Genomic DNA, 23,027 nt, shown 5'->3' with positions numbered 1-23,027 from the left:
CAGATAATAGTTCATGCTTCATACAAAGTTATTAACACACTTTTTTTTTTCCTTTCTATCCATTATCTTGCTTATATCTGTTTGTGGATGGTTTACTGCCTGCCTTGGAAATGTGATACTCTCACTACTATGCATCTACAATATTGTGTCCAGTTCTGGGCCCCTCAGTTCCAGAGGGACAGGGAACTGCTGGAGAGTCCAGTGCAGGGCAACAAAGAGGATTAAGGGAGGGGAGCATCTCCCTTCTGAGGAAAGGCTGAGGGAGCTGGAGCTCTTTAGCTTGGAGGAGACTGAGGGGTGACCTCATTAATGTTTATAAATATGTAAAGCATGAGTGTCACAAGGATGGAGCCAGGCTCTTCTCGGTGACAACCAATGATAGGACAAGGGGCAATGGGTACAAACTGGAACACAGGAAGTTCCACTTAAATATGAGGAGAAACTTCTTCTCAGTGAGCGTAACAGAGCACTGGAACAGGCTGCTCAGGGGGGTTGTGGAGTCTCCTTCTCTGGGGACATTCAAAACCCGCCTGGACACCTTCCTGTGTAACCTCATCTGGGTGTTCCTGCTCCGACAGGGGGATTGGACTGGATGATCTTTCGAGGTCCCTTCCAATCCCTAACATTCTGTGATTCTGTGATACCTCCCTAGTGTTGCATTAATATGGATTAGGACATAGCTTTGTAGCCATGATTTAAAACAGAAGCGATACTGAAAGGAGTGCTCACACCAATTCCATCCATCCACAGCCACACACACTTCCCTTCCTTCTGTCAGTTCTGGTATTTGTATGATCATGGATCTCACTGCAGAACAGCACAACCCTGGAAGCCCTGAGAGCCACGCGAGCACTAGGGTCAGTGCAACGAAGGTGGTCACATATGCCCATATGGTGGGAAACGATGGTCAGAAAATGCAGATATGTTATATGCTACAGACAGATTGTGCATATACAAAACAACATCCAGCACTTAAGGGAGATCAGCCTTCCAGAGACTGTGTGGCAGCCACACTACCTGTAGAACACACAAAAGATATTGTGCATAGCTGGTTTATTTCTGAGATTTCATGTAAGCAATTAACATCCTCCACATTCCCTGCATCAAGACAAACTCAGCAAGAGATTCTGTTATTTCAACTTTTAATTTTATTTTCTCTAGGCACCAGAAAGTATCAGTTTGCAGTGTCAGAAGTCAGGTTTATTTTATTGTGAATGTACAAGAGATTACTTGAGCCAGCTGAGCATACACTCATCACAGCTCCACGCCTACAGCACTTGGAGTTAGTCCTGAATTTCTGTATGTATATGGCTTGTGTATTTTGCCTCTCATTTGTTTATGAATCTTTAATGAACAGTGCAACTTGCCAGGGTAATTTCACAGTAACAGGCCAAATGCCATCTTGTTTTTTCTTTCTTTCTAGTGTAAAAATCTTTAGAGTCACCAGAGGGCATCATTATAGATAGCTTTGTAAGTTTCATAAAACTGACAATGTAAGAAAGTAGATTTTAAGAAAAGTGCCTGTTAATTAGTCATGGGCGTTTGCTCTTAGACTCAGTATGGTACCACACATATTCTGCACCGCACCAAATGCTACAAAGAAAAATTCCACTGAAAATAGTTTAACTTAATTATAGGCAGATCCAAACCAGAGAATTAGCAATTGAATAATTAAAAATGTGTGTTTCATCTTCCTTTCCCCACCTCCAAGTTCATCTGTTTTCTTCTCTTAGCTGTATTTATTGTAATGAATCTAAGAGATTATGACAAACTAAAAGAAATCACAAATCTCACAAAACACTGTATTCCACTTTGAAGATTTTATTTCCAGTAAATAGTTATTCTTCTCTTCTCAAATGTGGCTTTGCCTCACAGCATGTTTCATCAGCAAAGAACAAAAAAAATGTACCTTCCTTTACGCAAAGGGATTTACAAATGAGGAGTCACTCTCATATCAGTAGCATCCAGCCTCCAAGCATTCCTTGCCAGCAGGGACACTGTTCAGCTAATTCCCACACCTCTTCATGAGCTGCTGCTGCCAGACCTGCAGCTGTTAAGAATAAAGCAGTTCCTTTCCAAACACATTTTCAAGGACTTGTATTTTTTATTTTTTTTTTTTTTTTACAGTACCAGACTTTGCATTATGACATCCCTTCCACTGATTATTGACAAATTTATTTGAACTCTATTCAGGCTTATCTAGAAAGATAATCTTGCACACAGGAGCAGAATGCGGCAATAGTCAGAGCTCAGAGCTGGCCCCTAGACACACCTAGGATTTTATATGGATTTAAACAACTCATTTTTTAAAAGGCAGGAGTTAACTGTTGTGATGCTGAGTAAGGATGGTAACCACAAGCCAGAAGCTCTCCAGGGAGCACCCATGTACACACTCTTACCTGCCCCCTACCTTCTTCCTGTAAATGCAAAACATGTTCCTTTTTAAGTATGTCCTGCTTACTATTGTGTATTTTAGGGAAAAGCTTACACACACTTACCGTAAAACAGCGGATGAATGGGATGCGAAACATCAATTTGGACTCAGCCTTTTGCAAAGTATGTGCTTCCCTTGTACCTCAGCAATGCCAGTTCTTACACCCGCCCAGTGCACACATTGCAATCCACAGACCTAAGAGGCCTATGCTCGTATGAGCACTTCTTGCTTTATCAAAACATTACAATATAACTGCCAGTCTTCTAGAAACTCTCACAGCATTATTCATCAAGCAGTAATTCATAAGCTCAGTAAAATGGAGAGGATAATTTACTCCCAAGTTGCTGGATTTGTTTGAGGATTTCACCCACCCCCCTTCTCGTATTTTGCTTTCTTTCATTGGATAATTTATGAGTAAATCTGCAAATGATCTTTTACCAGCAGCTGCATCAGACCTGGCACTGTCAGGTTTTCAGACACCGAGATTAAGCTGTGCAGTCACAAGGAGCCTTTTGTCGATGTTCTAAAGTACGCAGTTTAACGAAAGAACAACAACGACCACACACTTTGCTCAAATTATTAATGACAACATTCTGTGCTTGGGAATGGCTGAGTTTGCTAAAGAGATTTGTCTCTGAATTCATTTACATGAGCTATTTCAGCTATGCAAACCACACAAGTGAAGCTGTTGCTGCCTCCAAAGAGCTTCACCCAGTACTTTGCTGAAGACCCTGCTACTCAGAAAAACTTTCTTCATTTCTGCTTGGAGTCTTTCCCCCTCCCCTTCATGAAAGGACAAGTGAAGCACAAAGACTTCACCGGGCAAAGGAAAGGTACTTTTCACACCCCTCTCTCATAAGCTGCAGACTCCCAAATGCCTGTCTGGATTATTTTTCACATAGCATTATGTACGGTTACAAGATAGTCCCTCACACTGAACAAGGTAGCTAACAACTCATGATAGATGGCCCCAGAGCAGACTGAAAACTTACAAGGGTTGGACGTAGGCGTTAGGAACAATCCTTACATTCAGTTGCCTGTAACAGCTCCTGCTTAAGTGTGAGAGGGAAATTCTCAGCCCAGACCCTAAAAAATGGTACCTATGGGCTAAAGGAATTTCTAGTCTTTACTGGGTGAAATTCAAGTACGCCATCTGGTATGGGCAAATAACTCTTGCTAACTTCAAAATATGTACAAATGCCCGATTTAATCCTTTTTTGTTGGACCTGCTCTGTTGCTACGATAAATTGTAACTCCTGTTTAACTTAACTTACATAGTAATATGAATTCTGTGCACTTCCACAGCACTTTCCTTTTGTTAGAAAACACTTCATGGATATTACTTGCTCTATACAGAAACATACCATGCTGTGATATTTTCATGACATCCTACAAAGAATGTAGGAAAGTACAGCAAAACATAGGCACATTGTCAAAGTCATACCATTATCCGCACAGGCATATTTCTGTACAAAGCTTCACCTATGAGCAAACAGTAGAAACTATAATAACAAATAGAATTATTAAACAGAGAAATATCATATACTTTGGAAGAACACAGGTTTGGGGTTTGGTTTTTTTTAAAATGGAGATCTACATCAAGCATTATCATTCATGGAGGGGCTCAGCAGCCACATGGATGAGCATGGTTTGGTTGGTAAGTGTATTTGAGTTTCAAGAAAGCTTTCAACCATGTTCCTCAACAAGGCTTTTAAGGAAGCCAAACAGTCATGGCTTAAGAGGGAAGATCCTTCCAGGGGTAAATAGTTGTTAAAAGATGGAAAACAGAAGACAATTCATCAGTGCAGTTCCCCAGAGATCTGTGATGGAGCTGTCTGGTTCACTGTACCTGGAAAAGGGAGTGAACAAAAATATGACAGAGTTTACCAATGATGGAAGTTACTTAGTGTGGTGAGAATGAGGGGTGACAGACTGCACGAAGAATCAGTCAGTGAGCAATAAAACAGCAGACAGAATTCAATATAGATAAATGTAAAATGATGCACAGGCAGAAAAGCAATTCTAACTTCACATATACATGCTCCTATATGTGGTCAGAGCAGACCAGTGGCACTCAGAAGTAAGATACTGGAGTTGTGATAGAAGTTCTACATGGTATCAGCTCAGTGTTTAACAGACATCACGATAAGGATGCTGTGAATGCTAATGTTTAATATTAGCTCAATTGAATACTGGACAATCTTGGAAATTAAATCTGTCAAGGTTAGCTAAAAGCACAAAGCCCCATATTCAGCTCAGGATGCGAGGATGGTTGGAGACTGGGAGAGCAGTTCTTGCACTGTTCTTAGGCTTTATCAAGGCATCCACTTAACGGTGTCCGCTGGAGACAGGATCAGTATCAGCTTGATGGGTATCAGCCAGGCCCAGCACAACCATTCTTCTATATTCTAGTTACTGCTCTATGAAACGATCGTAATCCTCAGGAGCTTTCAGGCTGAGAGGTACATTGACAGAGACTGCTATTTTGCTAGAAATGCCATCACGGAATGGCAGGCACCCCAGTCTAAAACCACTCTGGGTCAATAAGCCTGAAATAAGCAACACCTTTAATCCCCGAAGAGTCAGGAAGACAGAAGAATGCTGGCAAGTGGAAGAGTTCACTGTGCATGTTAAGCTCAGTTGTGTTTGCATCTTAGAGGTGTCAGTAAGTTTGAGACTTGACATCAGGCCAGAAAATATGATGATATTTGTTGTCCTTTGAACAACTTTGAGTTCCACATATAAAACCCAATGAAATTTATTTCTTTAGGCAGCAAGCCACCAAATGCCCATGTTTTCAGGTGTCATAGCTATTCAGTTAACTTTGTAAATTAATTTACCTCTTTTACAGTGGAGTTGCACTTTTACTTATAGTCTGGTATCTGGTGAAATGAGGTATTTTCAGACATTTCCTGTGAGTCATCTGAAAATGTATTTATGAACTAGAGTTAACAAAACTAATCCTAGAGATGCAGCACATTTTCCTGAGATTATGCAGCCCAAGGAGGTGAATGATTACAAACACACAGCATAGTCTAAACCAAAAAAATCTAAACTTGCATCATATTACTAACAGTCAGTGAAGTTTGAAATTCAACTTAAAATCTGACCCATTAGAGAAATACTAATACTTAGTGAACATCACTACTTTTGAGCGAATCTAAAAATCTTACTTTTGCCTTTTGGAAGACATAACTCACCTTTTTCTGTTTAAAGCTTTATACTCAATGGCCACATTGTATAGGTGAAGTTTGTGCACCCATCAACAAGTAACTCCTACACATCAGAAACACACTGGATGGTGACGTAGGTGCCCAAGCACACACCAGTCTCCCTGCAAACGACAACTGCTCCTGGGAAGCTGCTTGCCTTGCAGTGCTCTTGGAGAAACAGCACAAGAGGGCGCCTGATGCCTCAAATATCCAAAGCCTGAGTTTCACATACCACCTTTTCTGCAATAGTATATTTTCAATGTCAAATTCATATAAAAAAACTGATTACAGTGAGGTGGGATGTGGATGGGCATGACGAAGCCCTAAGTAATACCTTAGCTGCATATGGTTTAGCCCCAGTTGTGGTAACCTGCTGATAGCATTTGAGAGTATTCTCATCATCTATTAAATAGACCGGAGTCTCTGTCAACAAATCTGTGTTTTCTAAATAAAAGCCTGTATTACATTTTTGCAGAAAATGCAAGATTTAAATAGTAGGAAGCAGGAGAAACATCTCCAGAGAACAGTAAGACAAAAGCAAAAAAGGTTAAATAATTCTATGTCAAATTTAGCATGGCAACCACCCAAACCGTGGACTTTGGCGGATTGCTTGTTGGTTATAACAGAAGCCACTTCCTCTGCAGCAACAGGCATATCAACACTGTTGTCTGCTTCCTGGGGACAGGCTTGGGGTGTTTCAGTCCTCTGGGTGGGAGCTGGAAGCTGCACAATGTTGCTTATGTGGAGCTGAGTGACTGAAAAACACAAAGCCACAACTCCCCATGAGTGGCCCCGTGGGGAATTCTCCCATGCATATCTCGTTAGGAAAATGAATCGGGTACTTTTCTCCCTGCCCTGGCTCCAGGCACTCTGACAGCTCCATTTAGCAAAGGGGAGGAAGGCTCTGCCCAGGGCTCCTCTACAGCTGCACATGACTCATGCTGGAAGAGACCCTTTCAGCCACAGTTAAGGGGTCTAAGTCTTCCAGAAGTTTTTTCCAAGTTCATTTTAACATGCTGATTTCTCTTACTTTAAAGCTTTCTTCATAATTGCTGCTTGCACAGCAGTCAGGGCCTGGTGCACACTGACGGATCTGGCAGGCAGAAGATGAGCAAGCCCAGGCTGCTCCCCAGAAGTGCTGGGGTCCCAGAAGCCAAACTCTTCCTTTTCCTGCAGCAACATCCCCAAGGAGAAACCACTCCATCTTTGCTGCCTTCTTGGGACACGCAGGAGAACCAGTGGCACTTTCAGTTGGTGTCTGCTGCCCTCCTGGTCCATGAAAGTAGCACAGGGACTTTCTCAGTGCTTTCCTCCCATGACCAGCACTGCCTGGCCAGAAGAGCAGGGCCCTGTTTGAAGCTCCCATTCTCACTTTCCACTGCTTTGTTTGCTTTAGGGATATACAACTTCCCTACCCTTTTCTTCCCCTTTACAGCTCCATATGGGGTTATGGAGGCACAGGCAAAGCTTTGCTCACCCACGCCAGGTGAAGACGAACAGCCCTGTAAGTAACTTCCTACAGAAGATGAATCAAGGAAGGTGCTTCTGCTGCATCTTCCTCCCACTCTGCTCTCCACTTCCATACAGAGGAAGCTCAAAGAAGGCACATTCCATTTGGATTTCAGCTGCCAGGGTAGAGGCAAAGTATCCTCATAGAAGAGTGAGAAAGACTTTCTTGGTTTGGGCAGAGCACACCACCATGCTCCCCCACAGCCGTGTGCAAGAACAACATCATTGTGCTAATATACGAGACAGGAAGTGCAACCAAGCAGAAAAACCACTGAAAGTGAATATCTGTGAAGTGCTGCCAAGAACACTAACGACAGCACTAAATAGAAAATGAGAAAAGAGCTTTAGTTAATTTAACTTCTTCCAGTTTTAGCAATCCCTAGTATCACTCTCAACAGTAGGTAGAAAAAACAGGTCCTTGGACAGATGTTTCTCAGGGACTTTAAACTTTTACATGGAAAGATGAAGATTTTTTCCCAAGGGGATGGTGACCTTCTGATGTCTCACCCCAGTCCACAAATTTAAGTCAGTACTTTGACACCGGTCTGATGATTCAGATAAACTGGCTGGGATTTGTAAACCTTCAATGCATCCTCCCTCCCCCCCACCTTTTTTTTTATATTTGTACTAGTTCATTACCCATTATCTTAGTTATCCATTCTTGTGTGGTCATCTGAACTACACTTTTATAAGACTTTCCTCAATCAATCCTACAAAGATCTTAGAAGCTCACAGTCAGCTGAGTTTGTATCCCCTACCTGCCTTTGCGCCAAGCAGCTGACGAACAGAGCGGCAGCACCCACTGGCACTCAGCTGCAGGGAAGTGATGCCTTCAATGACGACAGCTTTCCAGAAAGTTATCCATGCGTGTATAACTTACAGATACAATTTCATGAAACCATAAAGGCAACGTGACTTCTGACTGTTGCCAAAATGGGAGGTTCCCCCTCCTGCTTCCTTGCACTGTCACTCATTTAACCCTACAGCAAGCTGTTCACAGAGCTACACTGACAACAAGTAGACCACCGCAAGAAAAGCAAGTTTTTTCTGCTGACCAAGCTCACTGCAAGTTCACAGACTGCCAGTGCTGGTATGCAGGTGGAATGGGGAGGGAAGGAAGCTCGCATGGACTGGGGTACACAACCTTCTTGGTTGAATCACTGAATGATGCACCACATTACTGAATGGGTTGAAGTGAACGGGTAGAGACCCACATATGGGCATCTGTTTAGAGTCTGTAACTCTATTACTGAGCAATTATATTGATTCCACTGAGTGTGCCTCAGTGTTCAGGTTCCAGTTTAAATTCCTCAGGACTAATGTCATAGTAAAGCAGACAAGGCAGCTCACGGTAGCCAGAGCTGGTGTTTCAGTGCTGTGCAGCATCTGAGAGGTCCTACACAGAGCACACCTCCAATTTTCCACGGTTTCTAAAAGCTCTTTCCTGTATAAACCATGTTAATTTAGATCACTACCAGTTGCAGGACTTTTGGAACTGAGGTCACGGATATATGGCTCTGCTTCTTTGATTTATGATACAGTATCTGTACAACATAATACAAAATATTGCAGCCTTAGCAACGTGTCATTCCCCCCAAAAGCTTATTCAGAAAACGTCATTTTCTACAACATAAACAAGCCCACACAGAAATTACTAAATGAAATACAAGCAGGTGTCACTGTTATTCACAAGACATTTCCAATTCCCTGCTGTTGTACGTATATAATCTACCTAATGTTTGGAAAACACAGTAATTAAATGTGTCATTACTTCCCCTTATAAGTCAGCATCAGATCCTATAAACCTGGAGGCATTAAAAATATAATTAATCTCCTTAAACTTCAGAAAATTTGATTCAATAATCCTATTTTTTAACTCACAATTGAATTATGATGAAACTATCACTGTTCTATGTAGTGAATACGACAGATCTATTCAGCTCCAATTTTGAGATGGGCTTCTGTACAAAATACCCCCAGAAATCAGAGACCTTCCAAGAAAATCCCAACCTTAAATAGGATTAAGCAGTTTTAGAATAACCACTTGTCTTATCAGCAGACTACCATCAAATTAAGGTGGTCTGCTTTCTCTCATTTATAACTCCTCTATAGTCCAGGGCAAAGAACTGGACCCTCTAGAAACAAAAGCTGTGTACAGCTGTGACAATTACACTACTTCCGAGTACAGACACTTGTGGTATGAGCTACAGGCCGTGAATTTACCTGCCTTAATTTTCTAACTGGGCTCTTCATTGTAAATGCTTTGAAAAGAAACCAAACAACAAGAGAAAGAACAGCCAACTGCTGATTTAGAACCCATAGCAAACAATTCTTTGCTGTGGTGATGATAGGGGGTACACAAATGAGTGAAAATGCTGCTTTTGAGGGTGGCAGGAACTGGGTTGGCATCCCCCATTCCCAGGGCGGTTTACTCTGCTTCTTTGTACCAGGTGGAAAAAAAAAAAAAGGAGAGCTCCTGGCCTACATTTCTTCAGACAGCTGAAAATTCTCAGTGCTGCTATTTGTTCAAAGCCTCACACCAAGACCAATTATGGGAAGCTTAACAGTTTCTGTTCAGAGTCGCCTGTAAAGAGAGGTAATGGCAATAAGTGTAGGGCTGTGCTCCCTCAAAGGCACTGGGCAGCCTTCCATCCTGTAGCGATCTCTATCACACTCCTCACTAACATCCAGTAGCACATCAACAATGTGACTAACACCGGCCAGGCTGGAATGCAGCCACGTGAATTTATGGATTCCTGTTCTTTTAAGGAAAATAATTACAATTGGAGCTCTCCCTGTGGATGAAAGCCTCCATGCTGTGGTATGCAGTAGTACCTCTAGGAAGCCAAGACAAGGCCATCAGTGTCCAAAGCCTCACTCTTGGCACAAGAGGACCGCTACTGGCAGAACCATTCCCCTGGTGACTAGCAGCCACTGGAAACGTAGAAGGGCAAAAGCCGTTTGACACAAGATTTTTAAAGGCATGGAAGAGAAAGAGAGATGTGGGAAAGGAACATGACTCTAGAGGCTTTCCCATGCAGCATAATCATGCACAGTGGCAATGACAGCCTGAATTACTGAGGCCAGGACTGGACATGTTCCTCACCAAGGCTGAAAATGTAATTTATTCTAAACAAAGAACTCAAAAGTACTGAAAATGCAGACTGAGACTGTTCAAAATTGTGTACTTTAAACACAACAGGTTAGATGGATCACACATTCATAGAAAAAACACACTATTATCCACCAATATAACACTGTGCTCACAGACACACAAAGGTTTTTAGCTTTAAGCAGCTACTTACCCTTGAATGCAATTCACAAAAGCACTGGGCCACTCCAGGAATACTGTGCAGTTAATGATGGACACAGCTGTACATTCACTCCAGATTTTTGGCAGCTATAGCGACATCATGGGACTGGTCATTTGCTGCTACACACAGACACAGAAAGGATTATTTTCCCTTAACTTGTAATTGGGTGTGTCCTTCCAAAAATGCTGCAAGGGGACTCTTGTGCCAGCCAGCCCTGGAGGAGACTATTCCCAAAACCTGGGCATGACCTAGGTGCTCTCAAACCCGTGGTGTCACCAAGAGGAGAAATCATCCCTGGCTAGAGAACAAGGCTGCAGCACCAGGTGAAATCACACAGGAGCTCCCCATGAAAAAGCAAATCTCATCCTGAGGGAACTTTTGTTTACTTGAATGCCTTCCTTATAATCCCATTTTATGGGCCACATGTTTCGGGAATGCTGCAGTCAGGAGACTGGCAGTGACTAAAAGGAGGTGATTTCTTTCAGAAGACTGCAGAGAAGCAGGATACAGCCTCAAACAGTCTCATGGCAGCCTTGTGCTTACTTATAACTCTATTATCAATAACAAATGTTTTTGTTCTAACTAGGTACTGAACTCTAGTAAGCAATATAAGTTGTTTTTTTACTTTTCAAAGTAAGAAATCTATAATAAGAGGAGTTTAAAATTCACATTGAAACACTCTTTTCTGGTTTGAAAATGGAACATGAAGAATAGCACCTCAGGTTTTTAAACAATAAGCTCCAAGATGATAATGTAGATGAAACAGATAAAAAAAGAAAGGAAGAGTGAACAAGTTTTCCTATATTTGCGTTGATAGTTCCCTTCTTTATGGATAGGTCCATTAACTTCCAGATGGTAATAGCATGTAACTCAGCAATAAGCACGGGTAGAGATTCAGAAACACTAACTACCCCCTTTCTTTGTTGGGTTACTAGACCCAGATACTCCATTCTCTCTTTTTGCTGGAATGGCTGAGCAGAGGTGAAGCAATGTCAAGGATAATACACCATGCTCGAAGCAAACCACATACCCTGTAACTTTCCCTACTCCCAAAGACAGTAAATACTGGCAAAGCTGCATACAAACAACTTTCAGGCTTAAAGTCAGTTATGAATCGATTAACATTAAAAAAAAACAAAAAACAAAAAACAAAACAAAAACCAAACCACTCTCAGCTGTTTTCACCAACACAGCACCTTTGTTCTCCAGCCAGGGAGCCTAATGTTTTAATCCCCTCTACCCCTCAGCCCCCCATTTCAGTAAGAGCAGAGCACTCAGTACCTGGCAGGACCAAGCACTTGTTAAGCTGCTGTGATTCCTTTGCATTAGTATTTTCCATATAGTACTTTGAGAAAAAAAAAAAAAAAAAAAGGCAGGCAGCAAATACAGTGACTTATAATCCTGAAGAACAATGGGCATTTCTGTGAGCTGGTTTTCTACACAGGATGTGGGGTGGGCCTTCTTGAGCTTGTGTAATCTGTCTGGAAGTCCAAAAACCACACTCTGAAAACAGGCTTTTCCTTCAACAAATAGTCACACACACAGAGACTCTAACATTAGTTTACATGGCTATCATTCACCAGTAAGGAAAGTTTTCATTAAAAAATGCTTGGAAAAAAATCTTACTATCTCAAATAATGTATATGGACCCTATCTAATTAAAATATATAGCCTTTTTTACCCCAGCAACAACTACACTTAGGGATGGAAGGTTCACTTATTTAAAACAGAATGAGGAGTTGCATCTCTGGTAGTGCTTTAAGTGCTAATTCATGTCCTAAAATCACTAGAAACCAGAGACAAACTCAAAAGTGCTGGAAACATTTTCATGGAATGTGCTGGGAAGGGCTTAAAAACTGAAATGTTTTCAGATTATTCTATGAAGTAGGTTTCTCTAAATGCCCTAGTTTTAAGATGCTAGATGTAACAAACTTAAACTCCACTAAGGTCAAGTCTTCCCCGTTCCTCCAAGCAGCACCAGAATACGGTCCACCACAAGAAATTATCTGCTGGACAAGTACTGGACCAAGTATGGCAGAGGTCAAAAACATAGGAGAGAAACAGCTTCCTCCAGAACTCTCCTCCGGCACTACAGGGTAACAAGAGAGCAGATCTGAAGCAGCATATGAAAAAAGTGCATACAGGAGTAATGCACTCTTTCACACTACTCCAAGTTCAGAAAACTTAGGCAAGAGTTTTTGTATTTATTTCAAAGGCACTCCCATTTATCTGATAGGTTGCTTAAAAGAAAAGAATAACTTCCACCACAGAAATATTTCCATCGTGAACACCTATGCTGTATCATAGAGACGGCACAATAAAGGCACTCGAGTCTTTAGATTGGTCCTTGAACCTAGGTCTCAGAGGAATACGCTTTTCAGTAAACAGCACGCTAATACTTCAGAGCACTGGAAGGCATATCACCACGTTACAGAAGTGCTAGACTTCATTGAGGTGATCACCAAGAAAAGGAACAGGTACTCTGTATGTTCTTCCTTTTAAAGATTGTTTATTGGAACTATCTGCCTGAAAATTTGACTACTCCTATTTGTTTCTTGAAGCTGTAGGTTATTCACAAACAATTACAGAAGAAGTAGAGTCATATGAATTCTCCTAAAGTTTGTGTTCATAGTATAACCACAAATCTTATATTTGACAATGAAATTCAGTACCGTAACAAACTGTTAGAAATACTTCCAGGAATTAAACAGCTGTATGAAGCAGGTATGTGTTTCAAAAATACTGTATCAACTTACTACTGTAACTCCAGGGTTACATATTTTTAATTCCTAGTGAAACTAGACCGTAATCTGAAGTTTTATCATATTTCCAGTGCTCACAGTTTTCCGAGCTAATCTTTTGGACGCTACAGCTTTTCCTTCTGCAAGTAGCTTATCTTTCCTTCTGTGGGAAATCAGAAAGAATGGAAGATTGAGCAACTTTGGAAAAAAACACCAACACTCGAGCATACGGAAATTTATTTTTGCAAACTATCAGGCTTCAAATGGCTAGAAAACATCAATAAATCTTTCCCCCACCTTCATATGTTAATTGAGATTAGCAGATGATATTTGTTTAGGCAAATTACGAAGGGATGAATCCTTAGCAACATTAAGACAGAGCAGCTCCTACCACACCCTATGATATTTTGATAATTACCACACAATTTGAGTCAGAAAGTATTACATTCTGCGTAGAACTGTTTGGCTTCTGTCTTCACCTCCAAAAAGTTCCTGCCTGAGCACATGCACTACGCAAAACCAGCTCCTGCAGCTACGGAGGGGAAAGCTACAAGGAAGTCCCAAACCTCAACAGGAAGCAACACTCCTGTGATTCAACATGTTGAGTCTTTTCCTCTGAGATGGCACCAACCAGCATACAAAGCACAGCTTTAACAGCATGAAAATACATTTATACTGTCTGCATTACAGATCCTGAGACCACTTAAGTTCTGGGTGACTGAGCCTATGTCCAGGATCAAATTCCATGGAGTATTTCTTCAGTGCTCCGTGTACTTTCAGCTAGGGTAGCGTAAGGGAAAAAAGAAAAAACCTGTCACATGTTGCAAACAACTGCATTTCACCTCCATCACCTGGATTTACTAGCTGTTGATCCTTTTACTTAGGGGGGGGGGGGGAAGTAATATGCTTATACCATAGCATATCACTATATTGGGAGTAAAACAACTTATCCGAGTGAAGGCTTACCCCAGTTACCCTAACACACTGGAAGAAGACTGCACATCACAATGACTGGACAGGAGAAAGGTACAAGCCATTTTCAAGGCAAAACAACAATGAAAATACCCAAGGAGTTTTGTTAACATCACAAGCCACAAAACAGAATTAAATTCCATTCTGCTCCCTGCAGTTCCCATCTGGTTTTCATTTGCCAGAGAAGACTGAAGCTTGTATTCAAAAACCAGACTGAGTTGTAAACATTGATCTCTGCCAGCATTACTAGTAACTCATGAGGTACCAGAGTTACCATGGAAAGGCAAGAGGGATGGTGGGAGAAGCCTATTAAAGACTTGCTCTGTCATTAAGCTCACTGTTCTAATTGCATTGTTTTAATCCATTAAATGAAAGTGAAAAACACTGGATTGTCAGAAGAAACACACTTGCAGAAAATCCAGTTCTACTCTTCTCTATTATGTTTTGTAACATTATGAAATCCAACAGGGTAAAGTTGAGAAATGTCAGAACAGACTGCCTGGGCCCCCTTGTTTTATAAAGCTTGTAATTACAGGCCACATACTGTTGTCTAATTTATTTATTGTCATGTTATCAGTAAAAGATCCCTGCTTCATTTCCTGCAGAAAGAATTTTGTTAAATTGTGACAAACTAGAGTATAGCTAAGAGCATCTCATGGTAACATTTAACAAAATGTCATTTGTGAGACTTTGCCCCCTATCTCTACCCTAGACTTGCCATGTAACAAAATTCCTCAAACCAGATTTTTCACCATTCACCAGTTATTAGTTTCTAGTTACCCATGCTCCCGATGTGCTTTGAAAATCCACTTATACAGTTTAAATATAAGTGAAAAAGTAGGAAGAGGTGTTTCTGCAACAATATGGCCCTGGAGGGATTCTGTTTCACAATATAGAAGAGTTTTCCCTTCATTTTGATGGATCTTAGATCCATGCTGAGCCCCAGCTCAAAAATTAAATTCAGGGACAGCAGAAAGTAATCTCCTTGTTAAACAGATCAATCCCTTGTTCACAGCATACTCTCAAAAATGAACACAACTGAGGTGATAGAGCACTACGCTCTGGCGTCCGACAATAACCAATATGAGTAGCAAAGAGCAACCAGAGATAACACCTTAAGCCACTTGGGCCTGCCGTACCCACAGCAGGCCCTGACACACCACTTCCTAGTTACGGTTCATTCAGAAGTTGGCAGCGTTCCAACACTGAGTTGAACTCGTCCAGTCACCATCAACACAGCCCTACTGCTATCTATTACTTTTTACTTTGTTGGGTTATTATTTAACTTATTACTTCTTCCAACTAGCCGAAACACTTCCATGGCTCCTCCAACCCGTAGGCCAAGCTACAACCCACCAGCTGCCTCAGTGCCATTGTGTCAATCCCTCGCTTCCAGATTGAGCAGACTTCTGTGCTGACAGCCATTATGTTTCAGCAAGTCCTCATGTAAGGCTTCCTTTTCTTTCACTGTTGTTAAAGGTGGCTCCCATCATCATAGGACCTCCTCTTACTCTTAGATCTGCTTATCACACTTTTCTGTTTGATAACCTCTGATCTCACCAACTCTCCCCTCCTTTCTCTAGCTCTCAGGGCTGCCTTCATTCCTGGAAGCCCTTAATTTCATCTTAATGCACTCTATTTAGCCTTGATATATACATACATCAATCTACCCCTTGCTTCCTGTTGTTATTGATCTTTCACCGCCAACAACAAAAAATGCTTAAATTTTTAACCAAGTGGTTTTTTTTCTGCTCAGATGCTAGTGTAATTACAAGCAATTAACAGTAATACATGCTCATACACTCAGCTTAGAGTAGTCCAGAGTGACCATTATATGAAATTTACCCAACCAAGTCTTTTAGATATAGTTACTGTTACTCTCAGCCTCCAAGAGATCTTTGTGAACAGGCCACATTATAGAAGTCTAAGATATGTATAATCTGACCAGCATCCGAAATTCTGAAAGGCTCATTTCGAAACATAAGCTTCTTAAACCCCACCCACTACTTACAGACACTTTTCCCATGAAAGGATCACAGCTCAGACAAGATTTTGGTGAGTTCTCATACAAGCAGCAAGAGGCTTTATTCTAAAGCATAAACACCAATAACTTGAACATGATTCCCCCAGCACCCTGAGCTCTACTATCTACAACTTCAACACTGAGACTCAAGAGAGACTACAAACATGCCAAGAACAACAGGTGGTGCTACTAGCCCTGCTTACTTTGGGACCTTTCAATACCCACAAAGGACTTGTGCAGTTAGCTGACCCCACAGTTCAAATAGAACATACATTGATTTAAGCCCCTGTCCTTCATGTGATTCACTGCTTTAGCTTCTGTTTATACACTATGTAATACAAAATGGTTCCTTCTTATTTTTATAGGAGTAGTTTTAACAATTTCCAACTATCCAAGTGTTCATACAGTTATTAAATTGCTGTAAGAAAATAATAATCCCTTGGATGGAGTTGCAAAGCAAACTGCACAACAAGCCCACAGAATTGCAATGAAAGAGTCTAACAAGCAGCAAAATTCTTGATTTTCATCTACAAACTAAAAATTTGAGGGCAAATGGAATTGCTCAACTTTGTCACTAGTCCAGGGACCATACTGCCATGTCTTTTTAATTTAATTTGCATGATTCAGACATCATGTGATTAAGGATTTACTGTCTGTGCCTAAACAGTGATGCAAGAGGTTGCAAGTCTTTCTGTAAGCAGCCAGCCAGTTTTTTCCAGAGTTCAAGATCCTGAAAACTGTATTCTCAATCAGCATCCTTACACACATAGCTAGTTTTCCAAGGCAGCTAATAGTAGCACGAAAGTTTTGCTTCAGTAGGAAGAATCACAATCCAGTAGCTGAGATCTGTTTGGTTTTCCAAAATCCTAACTTTAAATGAAACAAGAACTCAGACCAAACTGCAAACCAACATACCCAAATGGAGCATAAACATCACTGCTAAATAAGTGCAAAATATATAATGGATAATACAGAGGAGACCAGAGGGAGGGAAAACAGTTCTAAACAGTAGTGATGCTTCTGTGTAGCTGCTGGAGGAGCATGCTGGGGCAAGCCTGCTGTTTCTATCTTTGTTCCACACATGGGGACACTTCTCCATGCTAAAGCTAGTATTTATCTGCCTCTTGCCTGAGTGATTCCAGGCCTGTTCTGCACATGCTCTGCAGTGCCGAGGCTTCATTCTTCTAGGTGGATCACTGCAAACTAATTTGTCAAGATTATTTATACTAAGGGTATGTGCACACCAATTGCAAATATGAGATCTACATAGCAGCCCCAGACACACTTCCTTGCAAATTTAAACACCTGTGTACTATTGCAAATAAACTCATGCAACAAGAAAAGTGTGGTCTTACACCATTTTTACAGTACCAGTAACCAGGACCAAATGCATCTTTCACATTTCTGCCTTAAGAGAAAATTCAAGGGACTGCTACAGGTTTCTTTATACGCTACAGATCAAGGGAGCAATTTAGTATGGTGGGTTGTTGTTGGGGTTTTTCTTTGTTTGCTTTTTGTTTTGTGTGTGGTGGTTTTTTTTTTCATTATTATTTTTTCTTTGGGGGGTGTGTGTGGTGTTAAGCAGAAGCAGTTTGGCATAGCTCAAATCAGACAGGTACTGCTACCAAGTTATCATATTCCTTTGCTTTATAACATGGATATGTACCAAAACCTACAAGCAAGAGTAATTTGTAGCTATGGATAAGAGGAGAAGCAGCAGTTGATGTGAAGACATTAATGGTTATTACCTAAATATATTCATGTTACAATGACTAAGAGGCACTAGAGTATTCAGTTTCACCAATTTCCTCATATTAGCCATGCCTGTGCACAGCATCAAAGTTCCCATGACAGCAACCAGAGGAGCAGTAATTCTAGTTATGAGCTTTAGTAGCCACGTTTTGGGGACTATTCATATACAAGTAAGCTGCATTCTTTCTTCAGTTGAGAGGCTTGATGCCTTTGTATTGTTTAAAAAGAAATACAACTGTTGAAATGCTGCATGTAACTGCAGTTGGCTCTACTATCCCCTACACAAAGGTCAGGAAACATACTGATACGGTTCAATTGGAGCTGATAAACTAGCCCAGGGCTTCTGTGGTGTGGTGTTCCTCCCCCCCCCACAGCCCCTCAACTTGTCTAAGGTACCCAAGGTTTTGGGGGGAGGGGAAGACAGGAAACAAGCGCTCTTCCTGCTCCCCAAACCTAAAAATAACAGACAGTATTGCTACAACATTTAGGCCACACAAGTAGTCAGTAAAACCTAAAATATTTATACTCTGTGCAAACAGTCACACAACTCTCCGTTTTTGCCTAGTATCTCTATCATTATCCAAACAGATCAGGAGATTGTGGCAGGGAAGTTTACTTTTCTGAGGGGCAGAGATGAGCCTGTTGCCAGATGTGCTTTTCAACTATAGTTTTTTTCCCCACAAGTACCTCAGAAGTAAGTTAAGCAAAAGCTACAAGACTATTCTGGCTGGTAAACTCACACACTAGTTTCCCACCATCGAGCACCTCTTGCTCCATTGGGGGCGGGGGGGGGGGGGGAGGGGAAACACGCAAAAAAACCCAGTAGATCTAACAGAGTATCTCTTTCCCATTAGAAAACAAGGAAAAACACTTTCATATTCAATTTGGGTACAATGTTCTGGAGAAAACCTGACGCTAATATGAAGAGCATGAATAAACAGCTAGAAAAAAAAAATCACATACAATACACAAAGTTTAGAAAGAAATTGCAGCCAGTGGACACTACACAGATTTTTAATGACAGCATGAAATCAGACTGCACTAAATTATGTTCTTTATACTTCCATCTATAAGATTGATTACACCATGCAGATAAATTTAAATCATACAGATGATCTGCAGGACTTCAGAGGCATGCTCACAGGCTTCAGCATTCCACCTCTCCTGCATATAATGAGGCTACCAATGTGGTTGGTTAGAGCTTTTACTCTTTCAGAAAGCTACAAAACAAGATTGGGCATGAACATCTAGTTCCAAAACAGGCTTCCAAGTAAAAAGCAGACCTAACTGAACACCCTCCTTTCCTGTGCTGTTCATTCTTGAGCAATCTTCCTCATTCTTCAGCCAGTTTCCATGGCTTCTTTAAGTACTTCTCAGTATCCATTTGTTGCATAGGAAACCTGCAAGCTGATTCTGGAGAAGTCTGGTAGGCAGGTGAAAATATAGGCATAAAACTGCCATTCTTTGAGCTAGCCTCCAGCCCAGTAATTTTCTTTTGATGTTTAGAAATAACACAGGGTGTCACTCAGATATAAAAATCTTTAGTTTTGAAAGGACAAATCCTTCAGTTTGAGAATAAAATACTTAAATAGGTCTTATGTGCTATATTGTTAGCCTATACATACTACCAGTTGACTATCATATACCACAGTACACCTATTTGTACCCATCCAGAAATCTGGGGAAGAGACAATCATGGAATGACTTTTCAGTCACACAGAAAGATGGCTCCCAGTCACTCTCTGAACCCCAAGAGTCCAAAGCTTACTCAAATTTCACATGTGGGCAGGAAACCAAGGTATTCCACATGGCAGATCAAGTGCCAGAAATCTGTAATAGTTCTGACATGAGTTCCCAACAGGAAGGAAGTTATAGTTAAATACAAGTTCAATCTGTGTTTCCCTCTACGAGCTCCATAAGATGAATGGAGAAAAAAACAAGGCTTTTCTGTTACACAACAGCCAGCAATCATGTGATGCAGGATGCAGCACAACTGCTTGCAACAAGGGATGTTATTGTCATGCAGAAGATCCCCCTCTAAACTGGTCTCCAGGAACTCCGGAGTTGCATACCATGCCTCTGTTTTCATAATTTTTATTATCTACTCTAAACATAGCCTTGAGCTACCTAAAGTTGTATGTATGCTGTCCCAAGAACTACAGGTTGGGCCTGCCTTTTTCTTTTTCCTAAGGTTAAAAAAAAAAAAAAAAGAAAACCAGCTCAGAAAACCCACAAATGCTGATGAGAATACTTTTCCAGTAACTATTCTCCAGTTAACATCAGGTATACATCCTTCACTTCAACCCATCCATTCTTTTATCCCTTCCTCTAAAGAGCTGCAGTTACCTTTCAAAGCCTCCATCATCCTTACTTTGGTCACCCATAATTGTTAAGTATTGTCATTCACATATATTGTTATTCCGTGCTTTGACTGTTCATCCTAATGTACTGAAGAACAGTTATTTTTAAAAGGCTAAATGGCAGGTGGATCTCGGGTATATGTTGTGAAGCTTGTTTACAGAAGAATGTCTTTTCTCCCCCCCACCCCCCCCCCCCACCCCCACAGTCTAAAAGGTTAGGAGTTCCCTTCACCCATTTCCAGTTGAACATTTGAGTATTTGATACCAAAGGAGTTTCAAAAAGGTATCACAAGTCAGACATGCTCTTGCTTAATGGGACTCAAATGTTAAACAAAACAAAAATCAATGCTTATGTTAGACTTGTATTAAGGGAAAAGCAAATGAGCTTAATGAAGCATCTCATGTGACAAGTAGAGCAAGATTTCAGCTTATGAGCTACAGTAAAAATGTTTCTAAGCAGTAAAGAAACCTCTCCTTCACTCCAACACCAGCTGGAACTCAGATTCAACCAAGAATCTCAGAAAGGTAAATAAAGAAAAATAAAGTCTACTGGACTTGTTGGACAACCAATTCTTTTTCTTCTCTTTAATGATCTGTTACTATATTGAGAATTGATGATGCAGAAGGGTAAAGAGCACCAACTCCAAAACAATACTCATTCTTGCATCATGTAAGAAAAATCTATTTTAAAGTGTTACTTCAGACATCCCTTAAATGATTTTAAATACAGAATGGCTTCTGAACAGCTGTGAAGCTGAAATATCCAAGACTGAAACATGCTATTTCCAGGAAGATGCAACAGATGTTTTACACTTGTTAATATGTACATCCTATTCTAAACAGGATGTAGAGTTGACTTGTGCTGAGTGCAATCAGTGCATAATTGTTGCTCAACACTTTTCAACCAAAAAGAAGAGACACCCAAAGCAAGACACTTCCTGTTAAATAAATAGGCTGTCTACAGGCAAAAAAATTCAAGATCTATGCAGCATGCACAAGTACCTTCCAGCAAGTCACTTCTAGACAGGAGCATCTGTGGACAGCTCAGTCTTTGCTTGTGATACACTATTTACAAAATACACGGAAAGGATATGAAGATTAGTCATATGACAAATTTAAGACATAAACCTATAGTTCTGATCAGACTAGGTAAGGCAGAGCCATTAAACTGAAGAGGACCCAAGTATATGAATATTCTTGCTAGGGTACAGAAGTGTGTGTAGTTGAGGGGGGTTTTGTTTTAACTGAGGAAGCAGTTCTGGAACACACATTGAAGTATCACTGCATTGAAACTAAAAGGCATATTAAGCAAACAGACAAACAAGAGATCAAGTGCAAAAGGTACCATATCCCCTCAAACAGATTACCTTGCTTTGCTCACTGTAGGATGAGGTTACAACAGATCCAATTATGTTTTCCTCCTTCATATAAGCACTAGCACCTAGTCTACAAGGCAAAATTTAGATAGCTGCTCTGCTCCTCATATCTGTTAACTACTCCACTGTACTTAAATGGAAACAGGATTATTAAGCAGTTACACCGCTGAAACAGAAGACAAACAGATACACCTAACAGCTGCACTTCCAAGGCAAATCATATTTGTAGCATCAGTCTGCAGCAAAGTGTGGAGAACAAGTTTCCCTGTTCTAGGAAAAACAAAACAACAAAACACCACACAACAGAAGACCCCGCACTGCCAACTCCTAGAAGTAGTGCAGGCTTAGCCACAGCCTTCAGGGTATACTCCTAATAATGCTTTGAAACTATGATTCCCTACCATCAATTAGGTGTACACTAGCAACTGCACCATTTGAGGAGTCTCTTGAAAGAGCTCTAAGACATGTAGAACTCAGTATGTTGATTTTGCACTGTAGCATCTTACAGTAGCATGATTTTTTTTCTTCCTGTACTTAGCTCAGTTCGAAATATCCCTGTCTGCAAGCTTTAAAAGACAAACAAAATGAAGTCTAAATGGTTCATCAGTATTATTTTTGCCCAAAAATACATAATCTGAAGTGGTTCTGCAATTTTGTAATTCCCTCTCTAGTATAGCAAAAGTATGCTAACATCCATACTCAGTATTTGTATTTCAAGACTAATACGAAGTACATGATCCTGGGCACAGGGAAGAAAAACCTTAAAATACTAGCCCTACTTGCATATAGAACCCAGATGCATTTTCGTGCAATTTTCCAGTGCTAGTGAAAATTTAAAGGTAGTATGACACAATTGTAGTAAATAGGTTACTGCAAATCAGCAGCAGATTATTAAGCAAAGCTACAAGGTTTAATATTCACCAGAAGAGATACCATTTAAAGCATTCCAGCTCTCAACTCTTCTTGTACTCCATTAAGTACAGCAGGCAGGTGCTCGACACGAGCCACCAGGATTCATATTAAAGTTTGGTTACTCTCTCAAGCACCCCAGACCTGTATCTTTTATTAAAGGTAGTTACAGCCAAGGACTCAATAGCCTACTGCCACTACCTCCTAGTTACTGTCATTTCCCCTCCTCAACAGAAGTCAGCGCAAATTCAACTTCACTATCTCTGAAGAGGAGACACTCAAGTTCAAAAATTGGTGTTAGCTGAGCCCAGACACAGTGGCTCCTACATGAAGTACAGCCTTTCCTATGCTTGTGCTGAGATAGGAGGCAGAAGCGTTTCTCAGAAACAGTTTAAAAATAGGATCTGACAACTACCTAGCATGCC

At 40.8% G+C, this 23,027-nt stretch overlaps 1 long non-coding RNA gene across 1 annotated transcript; it reads right to left on the bottom strand.

The window, feature by feature from the left end:
• Positions 1–2,095: 2,095 nt before the first annotated feature.
• LOC139826938 (uncharacterized) lies at positions 2,096–20,494 on the bottom strand. Its single transcript, XR_011737072.1, has 3 exons — positions 11,751–20,494; positions 10,461–10,588; positions 2,096–4,283 (listed from the first exon to the last, which is right to left on the bottom strand). It is a non-coding gene; the product is annotated as an uncharacterized lncRNA (long non-coding RNA).
• Positions 20,495–23,027: the final 2,533 nt, after the last annotated feature.

This window comes from Patagioenas fasciata, chromosome 1, assembly GCF_037038585.1.
Source record: "Patagioenas fasciata isolate bPatFas1 chromosome 1, bPatFas1.hap1, whole genome shotgun sequence".
Taxonomy (NCBI): domain Eukaryota; kingdom Metazoa; phylum Chordata; class Aves; order Columbiformes; family Columbidae; genus Patagioenas; species Patagioenas fasciata.
This window is presented reverse-complemented; position numbering and strand designations above follow the sequence as displayed.